A 21424-nucleotide genomic window follows, 5' to 3' on the forward strand; every position below is an offset into this window, starting at 1 on the left:
TACATGTTCTCTGTCCTTCCTTCAAAGTGCTTATACAAATTGTTACCAACCCATTACAAATGCCTGACCTGTTCAAATTTTTCTGTTAGAGACTTCTTCAGTCCCACCAGAATTCCTCAGTACAATAGTAAGTAAGACCTGGTTCCATCTCCCAAAGCAGCTAAATGAATTTTGATTGTGTCTCTATTTGTCTGAGGGTCAGGGCTACTGACAATTTAGTGTGATGGAGACACCATCACACCAGACATTCAAATAGCCCTTTTGCACTCCTTGGATCTGTTTCTTACCAGTCACATGGCCTTCAGAAAATCACTTTACTTTTCATGTTCAGTCTTCTGATTCATGAGAGGAAACAAACAAAACCTGTTCTCTACCTAATGGGAGGGCTGTGACAATCAAGAGATGACGCATGTTGAAAGGGTTTGGTAAACAGCAGACTCTGTATGCTACTCACCTGGGCAGTTAGTACCTCCTCCTCCCCTCGCAAAGCACTTGGAGCTGCTCTCTAACATCATGTTTATCACACTGCAGGGTACTTGTTTATACATCTGATCCCCACAGTATACTGTCAGCCACTAAAAAGCAAAGGTGTCCTCCCATTCATTTTTGGATTACTGCCCCTGGTGTGGTGTCAGTCATAACACATTCACAAAATACATGTTGACTGACTGCATGAATTAATGTATTGAATGCAAAAATGATAATTATACTCTGGTGTTCTGAATAATTTTGGACAAATCACATCATCTTCAGAACTCAAGTTTTCCTAATTGCTAGTAGAAAAAATATATTAGTGAGGGTTAGAAAGATGTATGACTTTCACTTCATAGAATTTTAGTCCAGAGATTCCTTACAGTATTTGAGTCAGTGTTCTCCCATTGTATAGAGGAAAACATCACATCTAAGAAAATGTGTGTAGTGTGTCAAAGGGCACGTGGTGGCCATCTGAACCAGAATCCAGATCTCTTGACCACCAGTTCAGTGTTCTTTATACCACATTTTGAGATCCTCAGACAAAAGTGACACAGTTAACACAGGATGACTTTATCATCCAGAGTACCGTGCTGTGTTCCAGATAATGGATCTGTTCCTGGCAGTAAATAGACACTCTTGTCAATGGGGAGATACTCCTCAATGAGAAGGAACCATAAATTGGAAACAAAACTACACAGTGTTGGTCAAGGTGGATATTAGTTACCCTGAATGAATCAAAGTCAAAGAGTGACAAATGGATTCCCATGCACCACAGCTTCACACTGAAATTAAATGACTTTGTACAGCAGACAAATACTTAAGAAACTTAACAAAGCTGGGTGGCCTGTAAAGTATTGCATTGCAAAGTGAAGAGGTTGAGTAAATTAAAGCAAAACCCTGAAGTAGGTGTCAATTCCAGAATCAGTCATCCACTGGACATTCATTCTTCAAGCTCTTACTGTAAACCTTGCTATTTAGTGCTGGGCTGCCAAGGGGGTGGGGTGTGGTCTCTGTCCCCCACTCTCCTCAGCCCAGTGTGTGCACCATCTAGTTGAGGAGATGTGAAATGGTTGAACAGATGAGCACCTGGAAGAGCTGGACTGGCTGACAGACATAATCCCCTGAAGGGTCTGAAGGAAGGTATGGCCAGTCATACCTGTGAGGCAGGTGGGAAGATAGTAAGAAGTTGGTCAGGAAAAGAGCAGATTTTTAAAAGAGGTCTGCAAAAATTAGTATCTGTTTGCCTGTTAGACAATGAGAGTGGAAGGAGAGAACTATACCAGCAGATGAATAAGATGGAACCATAAATTGGCTTGGCATCTTTGGGCAACTGAAAGGATTTTGGTGTGGCAGAGGGAATGATGGGAGTTAAGAAGGATATGATGAAGAGGTAGGCATTCCCACTCTTCTCATTTCAGATGAAGTGTTTATATTTTATCTTTGTGACCAAAGTGTCTTATAATTGAATCCATGGATGATCTTCAAGAGATCTACAAACCTCTGAAAATTAAAATTACCTATGAAAATAAGTTCTTGGGTGTCTATATGTATATAAATGCTCCTGGGAGGAATATATTCATATTTATTTATTCTTCAGTGCATCCCTTTCAAGGGCCTATGTGATTATGTTGGGTCCAGCTGTGTAATCTTCCTATCTCTTAATCACATCTGCAACAATCTCCTTTGTTGTATAAAATAACTATTTATAGATTGTGGACATCTTGATGAAGCAGGGAGTGAGGTGGGATGGGTGCATTATTCTTCCTACTTCAGATGGAGACCCAGAACAAGAAAGGGGGAGTGTATTGCCTGAGGTCTGAAAACATGTAAGCAGTAGAGTTGGGATGAGGACCCAGATCTCTTGAGCCTCACTCTCCTGGGCAGATTCCAGTTCCTGGTGCAATTAGGCCATGTGTAGATTAGTTGCCACCATACTCAGTAGAGGGCGACTGAGTGGATGGCACTTGCCTAAGTTCTTTCCACTGTATGATGCCTAAGGGATGTGTGCTGATTCCCATTTGTTGGCTAGGGTGTCTGTGATATGGTCCATAGAGGGGAAGTGGGCACTACTTCTGTGTTTCCTGGTCTTGGTCAGCACTGATCAGATCTGCTAGTCCCCATCCTGAGTCAGCTTACCTTTTCATCTATACATCACATTTCAGAGATCAGAACTCATCCAGGATGAGGCTGTTATAGGTATATGGCATGGTGTGAAGGAAGAATTCCAAGCTGGAATTGGGAGCCCAGGATGCTGTTACCTTTCTGTTAACCTGAATTATGTGATTTCTGCTCATTTGAGATTCATTTTCTCCTTTGTGAAATGAGATGGTTTGGGTTAGATATAAAAGTCCCTCTACCAGCCCCTGGTAGAGTAGATATATGGCAATCTTACCAAGGTATCCTTCCCTTCTTTGACTCTCAGTCCTTGAACTTAGCATTCAACGGTTCAACTGACTGGACTAGCAGCCAGAAATACCAGATTTATATAGGGAATGTCTGTGCAGACTCCGAAGAAGAATTGAAACCACAGGCTGATGGATTCTACATACCATCCATGTCAGATCACCATGAATTTCTGGATGAGCTAAGAGATTTCTAGAGTCTCTACACTACTAGAACAGATTTATCTATATCTCTATGTCTCTTGGTGGTTAACACGAACACAATTTCAAAAATCTAAAAATAGTTGTTGTAGCTTCTCAAATGGTAGCCCATCAATCTCAAGAACTAACCAAAAGGGAAGTGGAAGGAGCAGGAAGGGACTGGAATAAGCTCTTTGGGCTCTGACTTTGTAGTAACAGACAGGACATGCAAGAATTTGCGAAAGTAGAGATTAACAAAAGGTGGAAAGGGTTTAAAGAGAGGGAGAATGCTAAGCTTTTCAAAAACCCATAGGTCCAAGAAGATGAGTGAACTCCAAACAAGATAAAATGAAAGAAATTTATCCCAACAGTCTTTATCATCGGCAAACTTCTCAAACCTAAAGGCAAAGAGAAAAGTTTTCAAGCAACAAGAGAAAATAACACCTTATTTTTAAGGAAGAAGAAAAGTTTGCATGAGAGCAGATTTATGTCCAGGAACCATAGTTTCTAGAAGGAAAATGGCACATTTTCCAAATACAGAGAGAAAGGAACTTTCAATTGAGAATACTGTATCCCAAGAAAGTATTCCCCAGAAATGGATGATAAAGAAAGACATTATCAGATAAAGAAAAAGTAAAAGCATTTGAGCATTCTTATCTCTTTTAATAAGAAGAAACTAAAGTTCAGAGTTATTTTGTACCCAGGACACACAGCCAGAAAGCAGTGGAAGTGAAATTTGAACCCAGATTTGTTTGATTCTGGAATTCACACTCTTTTCAAGATAATGTTTCTCATAATTTCCATCATGTCAATAGTCATTATTGAATTTGAAGATTATCCTCTCATTTTGTTTAACACTTACCATGTATGAGTTTATTTTCATTATTTATTTCATGCCAGAATATAGGAGAATCATTCATTCTTTTCTTCATTTAGTTATTAAGGACTGTTTCTAAGCCTATCATGTGCTAGAGAAGAATCAGACAAAGCATAGAACCAGGATGTATATGACACATGTCCCATCACCTTCCCCCCCCCCTTTTTTTTTTAAAAAAAATTCATTTATTTCACAGACAGATACCACAAGTAAGCAGAGAGTCAGGCAGAGAAAGTGGGAAGCAGGCTCTCTGCTGAGTAGAGAGCCCAATTCGGGGCTCCATCCCAGGACCCTGTGATAATGACCCGAGCTGAAGGCAGAGGCTTTAACCCACTGAGCCACCCAGGCGCCCCTCCCATCACCTTCCTAATACACACTAATGGCAGGCAACAAATCAATCTGGCACTCACCCTTCTCAGTCTTGATACCCAAGCAGGAAATTATAGTCTGTCAGAGCTGCTCTGTCAGGTGATAACTATTTGCCATTCCCAACATAATCCTGCCCTCCAAAGACCCACAGTCTAGAGAAAGAAACAATTTTCCTACCTTCCAATTCCAAGATTTTTCTATAATAGAGTACAGGCAAAATGCATAAAACTGAAAGTTGAATAATAGAGAAACAATATAAATGTATTGCATATTCACTCTGTATCAATACTATGTTAGGTATTTTACATTTATTACTTTATTTAATCATCACAACTACTTTATGACATAAACTATTTTTTAACAGCTAAGGACACTGAAAAGATCAGAGTAGTTCAGGTGGTAAAGATAATCTATAACAGAAAAGTAATTTGGATCAAGTCTGCTCAAATTAAAAATCCATGTTTTTTCTTTTATACTTACTATGCTGCTTCTCTTTGAAAGGATCAAAATCATAAACTAGTTATATTTAAACTACTTTCATACTACTATGGATGTATCTAATTATAAAGGTAGAAACTTCAAGAATATCTCCTGAAATACTCAAAGTTAAAAAAAAGATAGAATTTAGAACCAAAGTAAATATTCAAAATCAATAGCTCTTTTCCTGACAGCCAGTGAAAGGCTACAATGGGTAAAAAGATGATATGCATAAGAATAGCATAAAATATAAAATGCTTAGAAGTTATCGTAATGAGAAATTTGTAAGGTCTCTCTAAGGAAAGCTAGAAAATATTACTGGGTGTAATATTTATATCAATATCTCTCTGTCTATCTATCTACCTACTTACCTACCCATCTATTTATGTATCTACCTATCTATCTATCCAGTAGAGGAGAGTACATGTTTCCAAATACTGTTAGGATTTTATTTTTTCTGGGGTGCCTGGGTGGCTCAGTTGGTTAAGCATCTGCCTTCAGCTCAGGTCATGGTCCCAGGGTCCTGGGATCAAGTCCCACATAGGACTCCTTGGTCAGCAGAGAGCCTACTTTTCCCCTGTCTGCCATTCCCCCTGCTTGTGCTTGCTCTCTCTCTTTCTCTCTTTCTCCTGCTCTCTCTCTCTCTCTCTCTGTCAAATAAATAAACTAAATCTTTTAAAAAAAGATTTTATTTTTCCTTGTTAAATTATAAGATTAATATCTTCTCAAATGCTTAAAGGTGATGATGCGTAGGGATGTTTTGTATAAAGATTTACCAAAACAATCTAAAATTTGGTGAATATTAAACAGACAAAGGTACAAATGGGCATTTTGATTATTAAACAACAAGAGAAACTATAAAGAAAAAGAGACCATACCAAAAAACTTAAACATAAGAGTTTTTCATATATAAAACATCAAGTTCAAACTCACAATGTGGAAAAAACAAATCCTATCTATTTAGTAGTTAATATCCTTATTTTATAAAGAGTATTTGCAATTCATTCAAAGTGGTAAAATGTTACCAGCAGCCTTTGATCAGTCATGTAAGTAAATTTTAACACCCAGATCAGAAAACTTTACAAAATGATGTATTCAGAATCATATAGGTAAATCAAAATGGATTCCTAAAAAGCTGTTCACGTAACCCATAGGAACAAAAGAAAAAAAAAAAATAGAGAACTAGAAAGAGAGAAAACAAATAATAAAATAGCATACTTAAGCCCAATGTAACAATAATTATCTTAAATATAAATGGTGTAAATATATAAACTAAAGCACAGAGATTGGTGTAAGAATAAAAAGCCCTATCAAACTATATAGATTAGTCTAGTGATGGGTATTGAGTAGGGCATGTATGCAATGGAGCGCTTGGTGTTATACACAAACAATGAATCATGGAGCACTACATCAAAAAATAATGATAAACTGTATGGTGAATAACATAACATAAAAAAAAACAAACTGTGGTTTCTAAAACCCACTTCAAACACAAGTTTAAAAAGCTGAAAATAAAAGGATAGAAAAAGTTACATCATGCAAACATTAATTTTATAAAAGATACATACATGCCATATTAATATCAAATAGAATATACTTCAGACAAAACCACTGCTAGAAACAAATAGGAATATTATGTAATGACAAAAGGATCAATCCATTAGGACTGAAAACAATTCATAATTCTAAATGTTTATGTTACAAGGAACTGAGCCAGAAATACATGAAACAAAAATTGATTGAGCCACAAGGACAAATCCACAATTAAAGTTGGGAACTTCAATTCTCCACTGTCAGCAATTTTGATAGAACTAAGAGTAAGTCAGCAAGGTTATAGAACTGAAAAACAAAATCAACCAATAGGATCTAACTGACATATGTAGAACATTCAACTGACAATAACAGAATACATATTTTCTTTAAGCACACATGGAACATTCACCAAGATAGAACACATCCTGGAGCACAAGACAAACCTCAAGAAATTTAAAAGAATTAAATTCATACAGATGGTGTTTTCTGAATTTTCTGAACACATTGGAATCAAATAAAAAATCAACAGAAAGTTAACAGGAAAACCTCCAAGCACTTAAAAACTAAACAACACACTTCTATTTTTTTTTAAGACTTTATTTATTTGTTTGTTTGAGTGAGAGAGAGAGAGAGTGCAAAGAAAGAGAGAGAGCATGAACAAGGGAGGATGAAGAAGGGAGGGAGAGAACCAGGCAGAGAGAAAGTGAGAAGCAGTTTCCCCACAGAGCAAGGAGCCCCATGGGGAGCTTGATCCCAAGACCCCGGGATCATGACTTCAGCTGAAGGCATGTGCTTAACTGACTGAGTCACCCAGATGTTCCTAACAACACACTTCTAAATAATTCATGGATCAAAGAGGAAGTCCAATGGAAAATAAAAAAAAATATGTTAAGCTGCATGAAAATTAAACTATGACACATTAAAATTCATGAGACACAGCTAAAGCAGTGCCAAGAGGAAAATTTATAGCACTAAACACTTACATTAGAAAAGAGGGAATGTCTTGAATCAATTATTTAGGCTCCTACCTCAAGAAACTAAGGAAAGAATAACAGTATAAACCCAGAGCCAGCAGAAGGAAGGAAATAATAAAAGTAAAAAACAGTAAGGACAGAAATGAATGAAAATGATAACAGAAAAACAATAAAGAATGAAAGAAATAGCTGGTTCTTTGAAAGGAGCAGTGACATTGAAAACCCCTAGCAGAACTGACAAAGAGAGAAGACACAACTTAGCAATAGAAGAAGTGAAACTGTCTATCCCTATAACCCCCTCCCACATCCAAAGAAAGATAAGGGAATTCCAAGAATAATTGTACATACAGACATTTGACAGCTTGGATGAAATGGACTACGTCTTAAATGCACAAAACTACCAGAAATCACTTAGTATAAAATACATAATTTAAATGACTGTATCTTTAAAAAAATTGAATTTGGAAATTTAAAACTCTCCCCTCAAAATCTCTAAGTCTAGTTGGTTTCACTGGGTAATTCTACTGAATGTTTAAAGAAGAATTGATATAAATTTTCCACAATCTCTTCCAGATAATAAAAGAATGAATACTTCCCAATCCATTTAATAGAGCTAGTATTATCCTGACACAAAAACCAGCTAACAATGATGCAAAAAAAACAAAAAACAAAAAACAAAAAACCTACAGAACAGTATACCTCATAAGTATACATATAAAAGTCCTTAGCAAAATATTGATAAATAGAAGTCAGCAATATTAAATTAATCCTGGATACTTTATTATCATTGTATGGTTTTTAAACTATATTTTACATTTTATTATTTTTGATGGATCAGAATGAGGTTTTTTTCATACTAATCTTTATTCTAGTTACATATGCTAAATTTTTTATTCTACAAATTTATTGATTCCTTATATTTTTGAAGATGAGAATGTCACTTTCAGATAACCTCTTCCTCTCTCTCTCTTTGTTTAATGTTACTCAGATTTGAGCTAGCAGTGTCACTGAGATAGCAATATTCCATCCATTCATCTAACAGAGAAGGCAGGTTAGTGTTGCGTATCCCACCCTGAACAGCATTAGGAATCATTCCAGCTAGAATAAGACAGAGAGCACCTAGACTGAGTCAGGATCGTGGGTTTGATCCCTTTCCTGCTGCTGGGTATATCCGTTTGCTCAGACTGGCCATAACAAAATACTACAGACCAAGTGGGTTAAAAATTTATTTTTCTCCCTGTTCTGGAGGCTACATTCCAAATCAAGGTGGCGACAGGTCTGGTTTCCCCTGACACCTTTCTTCTTGGCTCGCAGGGGGCCACCTTCTTGCTTAGTCCTCACAAGGTCTTTCCTCCGTGTGCAAATGTGTCTGTGTCCAAATCTCACCCTATAGAGACATCAGTCAGATTGGACCGGGGCCTCCCATAAAGACCTCATTTTAACTTAATTAACTCTATGAAGACGTTATCTCCAAAAACAGTCACGTTGTGGGGTATGGGGTCAGGACATCAACACATCAATTGTCAGAGGGCACAATTCAGCCCATAATACTGGCTGGTCATTACCATTCTGCTTAGCTCTCTGTCTCTGTGTGTTCTCATTTAAAGTGAGCGGGTAGATTATATGACCTCTATGTTTCCTTCCAGCACCAGCTTTCCAAGATTTCATCATTTTCACTTTGCTTGTAGGAACCCTCTCTTTACAAATCTCTTCATCCCACCCCACGCCAGGATTAACATGGAGTACTATATAGTATCGTTAAGTAATCAGCTACATTTTCCTGGCTCAGAGGTAGAAGTCAGTTCATAGACACGAAACAAGTTTTCTGGAGGTTCTGGGACTGGAAGTTGAGATTCCTTGCTGAGAGAGAAGAAAATAATTGAAGTTGCAGAGAAAGTAAAACTGAACACACAAGCGGAATTCATTGGAGAGGGGCTTAAAGGTGGGAGGGAGACATGTGTAGAAGCACCTCGAAGGCAAAAAAGAAGGGAAACCTGCTCCAGTGTGCCCACAACCACTGTCAAGTGAGTGATGTAAGTCAGTTCTCCTCTTTCATACATTTTTTTTTTTTAATGTAAAAGATGTGTGCTTGGTGTTCAGGGACCATCCTGATTTCATGTAACCTGATTCTTTTCAATAAAGAAGGTGATTCATTAAATGTGTAACTAAATGTGATTCCATTTTTATAACCTTGCTAGGCTTATATAAAAATAGTCACAGCTCAGGGGAAAAAAAATCTTTTGTCAGATCGAGTATATAAATTCTTGGTTCATAAACCACAATCAGCTGTAGAAAGGCTTGTGGAGAGACATCTGAGGGCAGCTTTAGAAAGAATGGAGAATTTGCTCTCTGGAGACTAGGTTTATGTCTCTGTTCTGATATTTCCTCCCAAGCAGGTGCACCTCTGTAAGCATCATCTGAAATGAGTTTAAAAGACCCCCTACCTGACCAGTGGGGCATCCCTCCTGGCAGAACTTCTACTGGAAGGGAATTTCAAAACCAAAATACAGCTCATTCTTTTAGAAACAAAATCAGAGTAGCTGGTGAAGGCGAACCATGTTCAGAGCATAGAGCAATGGGGACCAGTATGTGGTGTTTGGATTACCGCTCCCTCTCCCTCACAACCTGTCAGACGTCATTCACCAAGCGTGGCAGGCTCTACCTCTGAGTGTGAATGTGCCTCACCATCCTTCTAGCCATTGTGCTTCAGGCAGGCACTCTCCATTGATTAGCAAGAACATGTGAGGTGAAAACAGTTTGCTATCCCTGGCCTAGAGCTCAGTCAGAATGGTGGGACCAGATGCTTTGAATTCTATTGAAATAAATGTCAGAAAAATTAATGGGGTGGACTCAGAAAAGAGGGCTGTCTGCTGAAAAGAAAGGAAGAGGTCAGGTCGGGTGTAAAGGATTGCTGGCACAGTGGCCCCGTGGTAGGAGAAAACAGCAGATGAGGTGGGATGAGGTGAAGTCACAAGTCCCATGAAAGCTCGGGAAGAGAGTGGACAAAGTAGGGATGTGGGGAGGTGTCTTGGAATTCTGACCCAGTTGCAGGGACTTAGGTTTGGTCACTGCTGCCTACAAGAGGCACTGGTAGGCCTGCTGTTTGGGTACATGTGGTGTCCACGAGCCTCGGGTCCCACCAGCGCTGTTGGTCAGGCTGCAATGCCGCCATGTTGGTGGAGGCGCTGGAAACTGGCCAGCCAATGGTGCTGGTCCGGTGACTGCCCGGGCTCTGCAGCCATAAGTGAGTCAACTCTCATTTCTATCCTATACTGGTTTTGTGGCCTTGGGCAAGTTATTGAACTCTCTGAGACTCCATTTTCTTGATGGATACTTGGGATTATATTATGTCTTTCATGATATCACAGTAGGAATCTGATACATAGTATATGCTCACTGAATAATAGGGAGCACTGTTATTTTTCTCACCCTACTTCTGCCTCTAGAGAAAGCAAAGCAGTAGGATCCAAGGAAAGGAATCATAACATTCTGAACTAATATAAGTAAGACTACTGGGAATGCACTTTATTACCATCAGACATTAAGCTGATTTGGTTTCAGTCATTGGGACAGCTGGCTTATTTCTGGCTTCTCTTTCACCTCCAGCACTCCTTCAGTCCCAGTGGAAAATCCACAGTGTTCACAAGGCCTCAAAGTCTGACTTTCTGTCTCACCGACTGCTGGATGTTCTGATCAACACCTGCTACCTGTGAACTGGTAAGTCCCTCAAGGGACAAATTGTCCCAGAATTTCTCTGTGCTCCTCTTTTCTTTAGGATCCTGGGCCTGTTAAGTCATGATTTTTGAAATATTTTTATCTCGGCAATTGGTGGTTCTCAATAGTGGAATTAGTACATAAAACCTAGTTTGTCATAATCTAAAGTGGAAACAAGCTCTGACTCATTTAATGTGTATTTGAAAAAATAACCAGCACATAAAACATGTGAAATGATAGACAATTTTTTTATTTAAAAAGGAAGCTATTTTTAAAAAGTATTGAGTAAAAAAGTCATAGGTGATTTAAAATGATGTTTTCAGATTATCAGTTTAGTGTATATTAGGCTTACAGTGAGTATTACTTTTCCTTGGTTGAAACCCTTCAGTGGATCTTATATTGGTAAAACTTCTTTCAGAGTAAAAGTGGCTTGAAAATAAATATAATCGTTCTCTCACAAACAGCAGAGTAAAGTTAACTGGTTTGAAAGTTGGTAAGTTAGTTTAGTATTTTCAGAGCCCTGGGTTGGTTTCTCTGAAATTCTTTTGGTTTTCTCTTCTTGGACTCAAGAAGGCTTCCATGGCTTCTGAAATCACATTTTCATACACTGACAAAGGCAAGAAATAATCAAGGAAGTGGCATAGCTCTCCTTTTATCATGGAGGAAAATCTTTCCCAGGAGTCCTCTAAAATCTTTGCCTTATGTCCCAGTGTCTAGACTTGAGTCACATGACCCTTCCCTTGCTGATTTGTTTCTGGTTTACTCTGAGTTACTGAGAGTGGGACAGTGAGTGTCTGGAAAGCTCAGCCTCCACAATGGGAGATAGACTGTGGCTGCAAAGCTGCAGCAAAGAAGAATGGCTGTCTTTAGATGAACAGTAGTATCTGTATCAGCTACCCATTTTTTTTTTTACATGATAAAGTCCAAACACTTAATCATGATGTGTTAGTAATTTTTCAGGTTGCAAGATACCCATACCACATTCAAGTGTGGTTAAATTTATTGAAGAGCTAGGCTAGGGACAGGGAACCCCGGGAAAACAATTCAACAAGTCTCCAGAACAATTAGATATCATTGGCCTATCCCACAGCAGCTCTGGACTTACCCAGCACAAATGAGCAAGGGTGAGAGTCTCATGACCCTGCTAAGGTGTATTGGTCATTGTATTGAATCAGTTCATCTCTGACACCCCTCAGTGTCTCAACCATTTCTTTCCCTTCCCCCCACTCCTGACTATTGACTGTATGGGTCTTACATTCACACTTCCAATGGCAAAATCTCTTCCCTAAAGAGACCATGCCCCATGTGATCTGCAGGATTTGGCTCAAGCATCATGGGGAGTGTCCGTTGACGTGTTAGCAGTCCTTGCTTAATCTTCCTGGCTCCCTTGCTTGTCAAAGAACCAACTTCTCTCTATTAAAGTTGCCTCAATCTATGAGACTTATTAAGAGAAGAGAGACTCTGGAGCCCTATTCCTGGAGATTCTGACTCTATAAGTCAGGAATGGACCTAGGGATGAGCAATTTAATTTGAATGACACTGTATGAGGACATATGGACCACAGTTTTAAAAAATATCAGTCCCATGTATTAGGCACTGTACATAGCAAGTTCTGTGACTCCCCTCACAGAGTTCTGCATAGATATTATTAAAAGCCTGATTTTGCAATTGGATAACTAGAGGCTCAGGGAGGACAAAAGCACACAGTCAAGAATAATGAAGCCAGGATTCAAACTCAGTTCTGCTTCTTCCAGAATGCCTGCTCTTGAATCATACCTAGCCACCTTGTTATAGTTCAGCACCTGGGCACCCCCTACACTTCCTCCTTTCTCGTTAGCAAAGCTGAGTCAGGTCTGTATCTCAAAATGGCTGCCAAGAAGAGAAGCACATGGCCCCTCCATGAGAAGGCACTGATGGAGCCCCAGTGGCTCTACTCTAATGAGTACAGACTGTGCTAGGAAAGCAGTGGGACCCAGTCTGCCGAGGTTTCCCGAGAGGGTAGTCTGAGAAAAGGAAATTATAAAGGATGGTGCCAATTTCCCGTTAGCCACTGCCCTTTCCACAGCCACAGGAAGGCCTTTGAAGACTTGACAGCACTGTACATGGGATCTGGGCTTTTTTCTGACTCACTCGAACTGATGGCAAGGTAGGAAAACAGGGCAGAGGTAGCTGCAGGTTAGAGCAAGAAGGAGGAACTGGGAGCAGGGAGGAGGCGAGATCAGGAAAAGCCCCGAGGTGGGGCTGGCAGTTTCCCTTTAATGGGAGCCACATTGTGGGATTCAGAAGATCTGAATTCAAATCCAGACCCCGCCAGTCAGCTGAGTGAGGTTGGGGAAATGATGTCACTTATCCGGGCTGTAGTTTGGTTTCTATAAAATGGACATATGATCCAAGCCTCAGCTTCTTAGTTGGAATTAATTGAGATTCTTGACTTGAGTGTGGTGCTCTTTTTGGTGTGATCAGGTGACATCTCCTCCCTGGAGATGGAAACAGCCCACTTGTACCCACTTGTCCTGGCCTGAGAATCCTGGACATTGTAAAGGACAGTTAAGGAATAAAGCTTTGAGTTCAAGGGAGGAAAAAAGTTCACTAGGCTTCTCCTTGCTCAATTTCCACAGCATACACACACTTTGTGTAACAGAAGCAAGCTAGGGTACATCTAGGTCTCAGCAGACCCCAGAAATACAGCCAGAGCAATTAGCTGAGACTTATACAAGGTTCTCAAAATACCATTCTTGCATTGGCCATTTCGGCCTTCCTCTCGCACCTCCGCCATGTCTGTGTCTCCTCGTTGCTTGCTTGGAAAACCCACCAAATAGAAAAAGGGTGGACCTGTCCTGTTCTGTAGCCAGTGCTGATGGAGCAGAATTCCAAGGCACAGAGAATGTGGTGGGAACCTGAAGGAGAAAGAGTGTGACATGCACTGCCAGCCAACATGTGTTTGTGTATGTGTGAAGAGTTTGCAAGTATTATTGTTTTTAAAATGTGTATATCCACCTATGGTTTGTCTCCCTCCCAATCCCAGATTCTTTCATTTATTCTTCTCATACCCACTTAAGCCCCCATGTTGCATCACCACTTCCTCATATCAGGGAGATCATATGATAGTGTGAAGTGTGTAAACCTGGTGATTCACAGACCTGTATCCCTGGGGATAAAATATATGTTTATAAAAAATAAAAAAATTATAAATTAACTGCTAATAAAAAAAAAAATAAATCTCCCTCTTCTCCAAAAAAAAAAAAAAAAAAAAATGTGTATATCCAAGCATAACATACTTACAAAGAAGCACACCCTCATTAGTGTGGAGTTCAGTAACTGCACTCCAGAAGCTTCTCTCAAACTTTCTCCAGGAACAAGCTGCTTTTCTGGCTCCTATCATGGATTCATTCCTCCAACATTTTCATATTTGGAATCACACCTGCCTTCTTCTGTACCTCACTTCTGTTGCTTGACCTTACATCCATGAGATGTGTCCGTGTTGTCACATGTGGTGACAGGTTCTTCTTTCTCGTTGGGCTGTGTTATTCTGTTGTGTTAATATTCCACCGGGTATTGGTCCACGGTAATGTTGGTCGTAGATTCCTATCCTGAATAGTACTGTAACCCACATTCTGGAACATGCATATCTTTTGGTGGACATCTGTACTCCTTTTGCTTGAGAGTGTGCTCAGTGGTTGAAATGCTGGGTCAGAGTATGTGTGTTGGATTTCCAGACCGGTTTTATGATTTACATTCCTGTCAGCCATCTAGGAGAGTTTTAGTGTCACATCTTTGACAATGCTTGGCATTTTTATTTCTTTTTTCGTCTCTATTTTAGCCCTTCTGGTGGGTATACAGTCAGCCTAGTGACTTTTAACCAATAGAATCTGATGTCTTCAGAAGCCCCTTCAGGTCTCACGGTCTCCGTCAATCCCTGCAATCTTACGTGAGGCCAACCCACATGTTTGTGCCACCTGCTGTGTTCCAAGAGGTATCTGACTTTGAAAACCCTGACATGTACTTTCTCATCCAATTCTAAAAAGAAATACATTATTATTCCCATTTTACTAAAGCAGAAACTGAATTAGTGGCCCAAGGTCACCCAGTAAGAAAGTGACAAAATCATGGGCATCAAACACTGGCCTTGTGCCCTTGTATATCTCTTCCGAGACATATAATTAGCTTATGACAAGGAAAGATGGGAGGAAAGCAGCTCACCCTATTATAAAAACCAGACTCTACTTCCTGGATTCATTTCTAACTAATTGTATCAGCTTAAATCAACACATTCTTCTGAGCCTCCATTTACTTATCTGTAAAATGGGGATGCTGATAAACTATCTTAAAGAGATATTTGGTGGATTAAATGAGACCACTAAGTGAAAGTGACTGGCACAATGCCTAAAACTACAATAACTATAAATTAAAGACTTCAGTGGAAGATGGTGACTTGAGTACATGTCTCCCCTAGCCATATTGGCATGGCCAAAGGAATATAGAATTATCAATAATTCTGCACTGGTATGGCAAACTTGAGAAAATTGTTGACCACATTCCTCAAACTTTACGGGCTTTCTCATGGGAAGAGTAGAGTTGGGCAAGAGCAAGGGGAGTTGTCAAGCACAGAGGGAAACCCCGGTAGAAGATACAGGAAACCTGGGTACATGGGAAAGCCATGGTGCAGAAAGGAAATGATGCACCAGGAACCCCATCCACAGCAACAGATTGACGGCCTCCCCAAGTGGGGAGGAGCAGAGGTACTGCCGAGGAGAAGTCAGACAGTGAGTTTTCCCCGTGGCAGGAGGCTAGATGGGCACATGCACCCCTATAGCGGCCAAGAAAGGGAAAGCAGGAGCAACTGCTGAGTTCTGGGTATGGAAGGAGCCTCACACACAAAGGAAGTTTCCTAAGGAAAGAGCCAGGCTAATGTCCCCACCTTCCCTGCTCAGGGAGCCACCACACAGGAGTAGAAGGTAACTAGCTCTCTAGTCTAGGATTGGAGATGGGGGCTTCTAAAGGAGAAAACTGATGAGCAGAAATCAACAAGGATCCACCTATTCTGCTTATAAGACAATATCAGTCTTATATACAATGTGTCCTCTTTTTACCTGACAGAACATAGATAGAACCAGGATGGAAGCAGTGAAAAGATGCTGCAAAATTAAAAAAAAAAAAAAAAAAAAAAAAAAAAAGAAAGAAAGAAAAAAAGAAAGGAAAACCTGTCACTAAGGAATCAGGAGCAGAATTTATTTTTGGAAAAACTTCACAAAAACATACAGAAAAAAAAGAGGGAGAACCTTTTTGGAATTTAAAATGTTGGCTAACAGCTTTTTCCAACATACTCATAAAGACAATTAAAAAAAAAAAAAAACGATTCTCTAAATAGCCTTAAAAGCTGAAACTGAGAAATGTTGTATCAAAATATGAAAGATATTGAACTTGTAAGACAAAAAGAGATGAATTGAGGAAAATGTATCCAGGTTTAATTGCACAGACGCTGCATTGCACAGACCAGAATTGCTTCTGTGGGGAAAAAAGAAAAAAAAATAGAGGTCTAAAAATAAGTAGGGACATACTTTGTGTCTTTTCCAAAGTGTTACTTAGAATAAGTCACTCAGGATCACAAGAAACCAGGAAACCAGGAAGTAGCCAGGGTCTCTTTCTCTGCTCTGTATTAAGAATCACACATAATATTCCTTCCTCTGTGTTGATTCATCTACCCATATTGGTCATGTCTGTCCATTCATGGTCAAGAACAGGGAAGGAGTGGAGAGGCTGGTAGGAACACTGTGCTGGAAATGCAATATCTGTAAGTAGTAAAGCACTAAAGTCAGGTAAGAGCAAGAAGATCCCAACAACACAGGAGTGAACATAGGTGTGAGGTGGGTAGAGAGGGACCTCGTTCTCTGTGGTGCTTAGAGGAGTGAATTCAGCAACCAGACTGCCCTGAATCTGCCACTAACCAACTGGATGATCTTGAGGGTCCCATAGAACCCTTGTTTTTCAGTCTATAAAATGGGTATAATGATAGTTCCTCTCTATTTAGCAGAGTGGTTGGGAGAATTAAAGGTGTTTGTATGTGTCAGGTGCTTAGGTAGGACCTGGGACATAATTTTAGTAATAATAGTGATATCTATTTATCTGTCTTTGCAAGGAGAAATGTGGTTGGGAAAGTGAAAGATAGCAATGCTAGAATGGAGTGAATTATGTCTGGACTTCTGGATTTCATACATCAATAAAATTTCAAATTAAATTTTGGAAATCAACATTGAGTGGCCATTTATTTTACAAGTAAAAACATTTAAAAGTTAAGAGCAAAGGGGATGCCTGGGTGGCACAGTTGGTGGAGTGTCGGACTCTCAATTTTGGCTCAGGTCATGATCTCAGGGTCGTGAGGCTGAGCCCCACGTTGGGCACCATGTTGGGCGTGGAACCTGTTTGGGATTCTGTGCCTCTGTCCCTCCCCACTCTAAAAAAATAAATAAAATAGCTGTCAGGCTCTGTGCTCAGGAGGGAGTCTCCTTGAGATTCTCTCTCCCTCTCTCCACCTGCCCCTCCCACTTCTCTCTCAAATAAGTTTTTTAAAAATTTAAAAAAGTAAGAGCAAAGGAGTTTATTTAGTGAAAATATAGAAAAACTAACCTCAAATAAAGAATTGTCCCTTCCGTAAATTATTCTCAGTACATTGCCTGCATTTTTCTACATTTACACTGCTGGACCAGTGAACACTTCATCTGAAACATGCATTGGTCTAAAGACTGGTTTGGAAACTATCAGAGTAGGTGATAAATCGCTAATAACTGAGAAGGAGAAATAGACTAGGAATTGTGCCCATGTGCTTGCTCACCAGTTACAGAGATGAGGAAGGATTATATCCACCACATAAAGGCGAAGAGGAAACAAAGGGCAAGTCATTATCCTGATCTCCATAAGGCCTATGTCTTTGGCACCAACGACTCCTAATCGCCAAGAAAAGTAGATTTATACCCTAGGGAAGAGGGACATGAGCTAAAGTGAGCTGATTAGTCTGAATGTGTGCATAAAGTGAAAGAAGACAAACACAAAGCACCACAAAGTAAAAAACTGAGAGAAGCCAGAGAAGGACAATAGTTCTGACATAAAATCTCAAAACTAGCCAAGAAATGGGGTGCCTGGGTGGCTCAGTCAGTTAGGCATCCAACTCCTGATTTCAGATCAGGTCATGATCTCACGGATGTGAGATAGAGCCCTGCAGAGTCTGCTTGAGATTCTCTCTCCTCTCTCCTGCTGCCTCTCTCTCTCTCTCTCTCTAATAAATAAGTAAAAATAAAATCTTCAAAAAACATAGCCAAGAACTCCTTTAATGCAATGAGAGGAAACCAGCCTATCAATATTTTATATGTAGATAATATTATATATTCTCACACACAGAATCAACCCTCATTATTTGCAGATCCTGTATTTGCAAATTCTTGTACTCACTACAATTTATTTGTAACTCAAATCACTGCTCACAGTCATTCACAGAGGAGTTGCAGAATCTTTGAATTGCCAGATTTGCATGTTCCCGACTCAGTTCAAATGAGGCACTGCTCTGCTTTTTGTTCCATTTCTCATGCTGTAAACAAGTATGTTTTTTGCTGTATATTTAGTGCCATTTTTCATATTTTTTGGTGTGTTTTGTTGTTGGTTTTCCTGTTTAAAATGGCTCTGAGTGTAATGCTGATATGCTGTCTGATGTTCCTAAGCACAACATGAGTCCAATGTTAATGAATCATATACATATATACATCTTAGAAATGTGTGGGCGTTTAAAGAGAAATACACATAAGACAAGGTTATTAATGATCTGTTGATAAAAGCGTTGTGACCAGAGTCTTAGAGGAACCTAATCCTATATTTCTTTTAGGAACAGTGATTCAATATTTGCTAATAATTCAGTCTTTTCAATGACTTTATAGAATACAACTGCTATGAATAATGAGAATTCAATTGTGCACACTTGTCTATCTGTGTGTATATGCACATACATATATGCCATGTACATACATATATATATATATGCATATATCACAATGATACTGAAACAGTAATTGAGGACAAATCAAGGAAATGAAATAAAAGATTCAGAAATAGAATTCAGCACAGCTAACTCTAGTGTAGTATTACTTAGTATACTGTTATTTTATTTACTGTTATTTAGTTTACTGTGATCTCATTTTTTTACTATTTAACTTACATTAATGTGAAATAATGCAATATAATATTTAGGCCCAGGAAAGCACAGATGAGAATAATATATATGATGATAAAGATGGTGACTCAAATTAACTGATGTTATGTAAACTAAAGAATTGGAAAGACATTTAAGTTTGATTTCTGTCTCACACTGACAAAATTATTACCCCTTCTTTAGATTTTTAAATGATAGAAGATTGAGGGTATTCGTCTGTATTTTCTAACTTTTACCATAACCGTAGAGTGTTTGTATAATAAATAGAAAGTAAAAACTTCAAATGATTGTTAAAATTCATAGTCAAATTGGAACAATAAATAACCTGAGTCCAATTTCCAGGTAATACCAACCAAATTGAAAAATATCATGGGGAAAAGGAGAAAGAAATTATAGGTGCTAATTTCCTTCATTGATAGAGTAGAAATTCAAGAAATGGTACTCCATTTTTTTACTTTGAAAGTTAGAAAATATAGGTGCAGGGAACAAAAGTAATTTTTAAAAAACGGACACAGATGTTTTCAAGTGTTTTCACATAATTACAACTAGCATCAGAGGAAGTGTACATACCCCAGAGATCTGTGAACATAACCCGGAATGACCGAGTCCCAGACAGAATTTCAAAAGTGTCATGTGGATTTTGTATTTTATCACATGATATATCAGTATCAATTTTAATAATAAAACTTTTATTTCTTCACCATTTGATGCAATAGATACTTCAAGAACATGTGTTTATCCTGTGTCATGACCTATCCCAAGTGCATGGGTACATATCCTCCCCAGGGGTACATGAACTAGTAGAATAAATAATATGATCTGAAACTTGTAAGTTATTAGAGAAAAATAAAATATGTATAAAATATGCATAATATTGTTGAAAATATAAAATATAAATCAAGATAATAGATGTAAGACAAAACAGCAACTATGATTATAACTCTAGATAGGATGATTCTCTTATCGTAAGAGACAAAACTCTTCAATATCGACAAGAAAACCAATTCCAACTACAATCATTGGATACGTGTAAAGAAAGCTCTTTTTGATAGGTTAGTATTTAAAGGATAGTCCAATATCAGACAAATACAAATGAAAAAAAAATTCATAGAGATAAGATGTTAAAATAAAGTGAAAATCAAAGGCAGGGCACCTGGGTGCCTCAGTCGGTTAAGTGTCCGACTCTTGATTTCAGCTCAGGTCATGATCTCAGGGATATGAGATCAAGCCCCACATCAGGCTCTGTGCTGAGCATGGAGCCTACTTAAGACAGTTCCCCTCTGCCCTCTTCCCACGTGCTTTCTCTCTAAAAGAAAGAAAAGGCAGGCAGACAGGCATCAAAGGCAAAATCATTAAAAAGTTGGAAAAAAATGTTCTATGTTGATAAAGTACATAATCCAAGCTAAAGTATAGAAGCCATGAGTCTTTGAATAATAAAGCATTAAAATATATAAAGCAATAATAGTCAGAAACTTAAGAATAAATTAATGGAATTTTTCACAGAATGTAGAATATCTAATTTATGAGATTAAAGTTTCCCTTACAGGCACATTTGAAATTTGTCTCCAAACAATAAATGCAACTCTTTTCATAGAAACGTTTATGAAACATTTACAGATGCTAATTATGATCCTCCAAGAAGAGCTTAATAAACTAGAGATTTTGCAGGTCAATTCTATCTTCCCAAGAGTTATAATAAAACTGGAAATCGGTAGCAAGGGAATATCATTAAAACCCAGTCATCTGGAAAAGTAAAAAATAGTCTTGTAAATAATTGTTAAAACAAAGAGAAAAATAATTTTAAACATTGTTTGAAGTATTCTTTTAAAATACCTAAATAAAAGCATTAAATATAAAAGTTCACAGGGTCTAGCTAAAGTCATATAGAAACGAAGTTATTTCTTTTCATGCTTTTATCATTATACAGGAGAGAATGGAAATAAATAAACTAGTTATTTAATTCAAGAAACTAGAAAAGAACCCATAAATCAATAGAGAAATCTTGATGAAAAATAGAAACTATTTTGAAGTACATGATAATAAAAATACTCTATAGCAGAACTTACGGGGTACAGCTTAAGCTGTTCTCAGAAGGAAATGTATTGCTTCAAATGCATATAATAGAAAAATTTAACTAACCATCTCAAGAAGTCAGAGAAAGAAAAGTAAAATCAAAAGAAAGTAAGATGAAGTAAATTCTTTTAAAGAACAGAAATTAATAAAATAAAAA

The 21424-nt window shown here is 38.4% G+C and overlaps 1 protein-coding gene across 1 annotated transcript in view; it reads left to right on the top strand.

Annotated features, from left to right (window-relative positions):
- Positions 1-21424, top strand: part of LOC309846252 (uncharacterized protein) — a 543217-nt gene that overhangs the window by 516010 nt on the left and 5783 nt on the right. Inside the window, exon 7 of the mRNA XM_082695118.1 lies at positions 10893-11003. The gene's annotated coding sequence lies outside the window, so the exon portion shown is untranslated. The remainder of the gene's footprint in view (positions 1-10892; positions 11004-21424) is intronic.

The sequence above is a fragment of the Mustela nivalis genome, assembly GCF_964662115.1.
Source record: "Mustela nivalis genome assembly, chromosome: 13".
In the NCBI taxonomy this organism is placed as follows: Eukaryota; Metazoa; Chordata; class Mammalia; order Carnivora; family Mustelidae; genus Mustela; species Mustela nivalis.